This window comes from Engraulis encrasicolus, chromosome 4 (genome assembly GCF_034702125.1).
Source record: "Engraulis encrasicolus isolate BLACKSEA-1 chromosome 4, IST_EnEncr_1.0, whole genome shotgun sequence".
Classification (NCBI taxonomy): Eukaryota; Metazoa; Chordata; class Actinopteri; order Clupeiformes; family Engraulidae; genus Engraulis; species Engraulis encrasicolus.
In genome coordinates this window covers 44,995,367-45,000,633 of record NC_085860.1, presented here as the reverse complement: position 1 = coordinate 45,000,633, position 5,267 = coordinate 44,995,367, and the positions used below count along the sequence as shown (strand labels likewise).

Sequence of the window (5,267 nt, the reverse complement as noted above, 5' to 3'; positions counted from 1 at the left end):
TAATACAGTATACAGTCAGAATCGCCCAATACCACAATCCCTGTTTTTCAGTATTCAGTCAATCTGCCTTCGCAGCTGCTCTCCATTTGGACTGACGATAAGCAGAGGGTATCAGCGTGGACGGACGCATATTGCACAGTGCACACACGCAGACCAGACCACACCACTGCCTCCCACCACACCAGCCACCATCCGTCGGCAGAGCGTCGCTGCGCGCTGCACACAAAAACAGAGGCTGCGCGGAAAGAGGTGCTGCTCGGATAAGCCGCTGGGAGAGGACTAGTGGAGAGGGCGAGGAAGCGCGCTACACAAGAGGCGACTGACTCCAGCTACGAAGGTAGAGAGAAACAAACGCAACATCCATTTTGTGGTCGCTCCCAAACACTTGCAGGTGAGTTATCGTTGTTTATGTCTTCTCAGAGCAATTCATGCGTAGATATGCATGCATGCGTTATAGCCTACAGTTTACGGGAGCGTATCCGAGCGCCTTCGTTGTAGCTGTCATTACACAAATGCGCACACTGTGGGGATATGGGCTTTCTCTAAGGAGCCAGGAGTGCAGGTGTTCTGGAGACAGTTATAACGAATGGATCTCTCTGTGTAATGTCTGTCTGTGTAAGTTTGGCTACGAAGCCTAGGCTATGTTTTGCTCAATGTGCAAACGTCCCATGGCATATTCACTGTCATTCTGTCATCCGCTTGCTTGTCGACTGATGAGGTTTAATATCATGTAGAATAAACAAAATCCTACGTACGAACTTGATGTCTCTGCGAAGCGCCTTCGTTATAAGGAGGCTACGTGGTGGCTTTACACCTTCGGGGATATTTGATATCGGAACAGGTACAGAAACAGTTTGTCCGACTTGCCAAATAGCTGCCCGGCACAATATTTGTCCAATCGTCTTGTGTCAAGCCTCAGTCTGTGTCTTGAATAGGATATGAGCTCGTAGGCTACTCCTTACATCAAAACAAGACACCCTATATTAAGATTCTGTTTTTTGGATCGTCACCTTCTAGTGCTTCCCATAATAGGCTATACAGTAGCCTACAATGTGTCAAGGACGCCACCATAATCTCACCAACTTGCCAAGTGCCAAATAACATCCCCACTTGCAGACGCTTTCCTTGAAGGATGTTCAAACTTTCTAACGCTAGGAAATATATCCGGATTAGGCTAGATCAATTTCCCCCTTGTCATCACGCAAAATATGCCTTGCAAATAGATTAGGATTTGCCCGATTTGAACACTCCAAATTTTCCCTCTCTGCAATTCTATAGTAATGTTTTTTTAATATGATTTTAACTCATTCTTGGTGAAGCTCATGGAATGTTAAAAAAAAAACCTATTTCACCCAGTTTCCATTTCTTGGCAGTGTTTCATGATATGCTGCTCAACACAGAACAACACAAACATCATGAGGGCCATTAGTCCCTCAGACTATTGAAGAGATGAATCAGCCGCACTGAGGCCCTCGCTATTTTCCCTCAGACATTAATTCTGGGGGGGCCCTAACAATTGCAACACTGCGAAACCCTGCCATCTCTCCCTCCAGTCCCCCCTTCTATCTGTCTCCGAGTCAGCCCCTAATTCATCCCTCACATGCCCTCCCTCCCTCTCTTTCTCTCCCTCTCTTTCTCTCTCTGTCTTTCTCTCTCTCTCCCTCTCTCTCTTCGCACTCTCTCTGTCTGTCTCTCCTTCTCCCGCCTTAACTCTTTCTACCCCCTCCATTCCATCCATGCACCCCTTCCTCCCCACACATAAACACACGCCACACACACCCACTCATGCAACCCCCCCCACACACACACACACACGCACACACAGTGCTGCTTGCATTCCAGTACTGGGTCAGCTCGCCCAATTAATGCAATGCTAACGACTACTGAGTCATTGTCTGCCGTCGTCTCCCCAGAGGAGGAGAGCCACGCTTTCAAACAATCGCTTTCAGGGGAGGCTGTTAGACAACCCGCGGCCCTGTGCTGTGCTGTGCTGTGGGGAGGCCGAGCGACGTACTGTAGCATGATAACATCATCCCAGGCCTGGAGGATGTGAACCCAGTACAGGCTAGAAGTGTGCCATGGGTGCTGCTGCCACTAGCGCTTCTTATGTATGTGTGGCATTGTCACTTAGTTCTACACACAGCACATTTTGCAGAGTTGATTCAACACCCAGCGAGTCGATTCGACATCTTGTATTTGGTCCCAGAGTACTCTTAAAGTGCTGAATTAACACTGCGTTGTTACTTACACACAACTTCCCTTCACCATTCTGATGTGCTCTCAGCAGGGAAGCTGACAAGGGGGACAAAGAGGTCAGTTGTTCTGGACCTAGGATATGGAGGGCCCACGATTGGGTCCTCATTACATTGAATGTTTTGGATGGTGGGCCCTTTCATAGGACTTTGTCCGGGGCCCAGTCAAAGCTGTCAGCAGCCCTGGCTGTCAGAACTGAGATGGAGAGAGGATATCGCACTACTTGGCCCTTTCTAAAGACTGTGTCTGCCTGGGCTGGGCTAGGCTGGGCTGGGCTGGCGAGACTAGCCTGTGCATGTTGGCCAGACATTGTTTGTTGGACGTGAAGTGGACTTGACAGATGGGCAGTAGGCATGGGAATAAGAGACTTGAGCCCTAGCCTACTTGAGATCCGCGCGTACAGTGGCGGGATGACCTACATGCTTGGCTTGACCTCACGATTCGGCACTTTCACCACCAGCCGCGCTACATGTTATTTACATACATAATGATTTGGCCATTTGCAGCCTCTGTTTATAACAGAACACATTCAAAGCTTAACGTGGAATTTGCATATCAAATTAGGAGGGCTGCGTAAGTGTCTGTTAAGTGTGTTTGCACATATACCCACCACACATTTATTTCGACTGGCATGACTATGGGGCCTTTCTGTCCTATTTCAACTCATAGCATCCAACACTATTGTTTACATGCAGTATTATAATAGGGCATAAATAGCTGCTATGTACACAGAACCCTCCAAACATGTAATTTACTTATCAGGCTGTGCCTGGAATGTCTGTCTTATTTCTACACATAACACCGAACACATATTTACATATCTGATAATAGGGCATGAATGTTTGGTATGTTGAAACACATGCACCAGTGAGCAGACATGTTATTTGCATACAGCAGATCGTGGGCCATGGATGTCGTTGAGGTTCTAGCACATATTATCAAGATGCTATTTACATAGCAGATCATGGGCCAAGAATCTCGGTCAGGTTCTAACACATATTATCAAGATGCTATTTACATAGCAGATCATGGGCCAAGAATCTCGGTCAGGTTCTAACACATATTATCAAGATGTCGGTTACATATCAGATTGAGGGGCGCGGATGTCTCCTGAGTCTTTACACATACGTTCCCCACCAAGCAGGCGCTGTTTACGTATCTGATTGGGTCGTTTATGAAGCATGAATGCGCTCCTGTGTCTCAGGGTGTCCTGCAGTCTGTCAATGATGGGAAAGCGATGGGAAAAGACCAGTGGCGTAGGTGGGCCTATGCACTGCTGTGTTGCATTGTGTTGTGTTCACCCGTTTGCAATGTGGTGAGCCTCTCACTCGTCGTCTGGCCGTGGGCTGCGATGGCACGCTGACTATTCCCTATGCAAGTGTCCCGTTGGCCTCTCGCTGTCTGCCAGCCAGCAGCAGCGGCTCTGCCACATTGGCGGCCTCTCGTCTCTCGTCTCTCGTCTCCTCCCCGACGCTGCTGGAGGACAATGTGGCTCTCTCACACACGTGGCCCTGTGGGCCACCGCCATCGTCAGGCTGATGTCATAGCTATTTCCTCTGGAGGATCTGTTGAAATCCTTTGTCATCAGCGGCAGCATACAAGGATTTTTTTTTTTGGAGGGAAGGATTTGGCGGAATTGGTGGGGTGGGGTTATGTTGACGTGTGTGTGTGTGTGTGTGTGTGTGTGTGTGTGTGTGTGTGTGTGTGTGTGTGTGTGTGTGTGTGTGTGTGTGTGTGTGTGTGTGTGTGTGTGTGTGTGTGTGTGTGTGGTGTGTGGTGTGTGGTGTGTGTGTGTGTGTGTGTGTGTGTGTGTGTGTGTGTAAGTGTGTGCTTCAGAAGAGGCTTATAATCTATTGGCTCTGTGTGCTGTGCTGTCAAAGATAGGAAGCTTTGCTCCTACGTGGTGTTATATGGCGATATTTCCGTTCTGTATTCAGGTTGGCCTATTTTCTGTCCCCGAAAAACTCAGAGTGGAAATCTCCTGTGGATATCACCATTTATTGTTTTGGCAGGATTTGTCTGGAAATACTACTGTATATGTTATGGTACTTGGTTCCCTTCTGCGACATATGAATAAATATACTTAATTAGATTTAATAATAACAAGGTGCTTCCAACCATGAACAAAACAAAAAAAGCAAGTAGGGGAAAAAAAACAACTGTTGAATTTCATTTGCGACTGAATGAATCTTTTCTGGATGTGTTTAGCAGGCCGGAACACATTCAGACGCCTCAAAACACATCTACTCTCGCACATTGTCTGTGTGTCAAGCTGAATCACTGGTAGAGACCTGGTCGAGTCGGATAAAATATAAACAGATTTTTTTGGTCGTGACCCTGCCCTAGATTTTATAGGGGATATCAAGCCTCCACCCTGTCATCCACCAGAAGGGATTATATAGGGGAGATCCACAATGGATATGAACATGAGTAGCCTTTTTAGAAAGATAGCATTTTCCCCAGCAGGCACGATGACTAGGTCCCCTGAAAAGAGAAAATAATTCATATTGTGAATGTAATGGCGAATGTAAAGTGTAAAATGTGTAATATTAATTTTGGAAGGTTTACCAACCTTATGTCATATGTAACAACCATAGCCTTTCCAAGAAAGAGAGTCTCATGTGTCTGATACAACTAGACCCCAACCCACCTTGACTAACAAATTGTGGAAAACATAGACAACATGACAATTAGTATGTGTAGAATAGAATAGAATAGAATAGAATAGAATAGGATAGAATAGAATAGAATAGAATAGAATAGAATAGAATAGAATAGAATAGAATAGAATAGAATGGAAAAGAATGGAAACGCATAGAAAGAAAAGAATATGATTGGACAGCCATGGGCTTATGGGAGTAGGTCATTTTGTGGGTTACAGGTAGGGCTGCACGATATTAGAAAAGTATGTGATACACGATAACATGAGAGTATATTGCGATATCGATATTACTCGCGATATTTAATATCTACATATATTTCCCCCTCTCTACTTGACATTTTACACTTTATCA

General features: G+C 46.0%; 1 protein-coding gene across 1 annotated transcript in view; it reads left to right on the top strand.

Annotated features, from left to right (window-relative positions):
- The first annotated feature begins 240 nt into the window (after positions 1 to 240).
- LOC134447829 (neuronal cell adhesion molecule-like) overlaps positions 241 to 5,267 on the top strand; it is a 108,892-nt gene continuing 103,865 nt past the window's right edge. The window contains exon 1 of the mRNA XM_063197500.1: positions 241 to 391. The gene's annotated coding sequence lies outside the window, so the exon portion shown is untranslated. The remainder of the gene's footprint in view (positions 392 to 5,267) is intronic.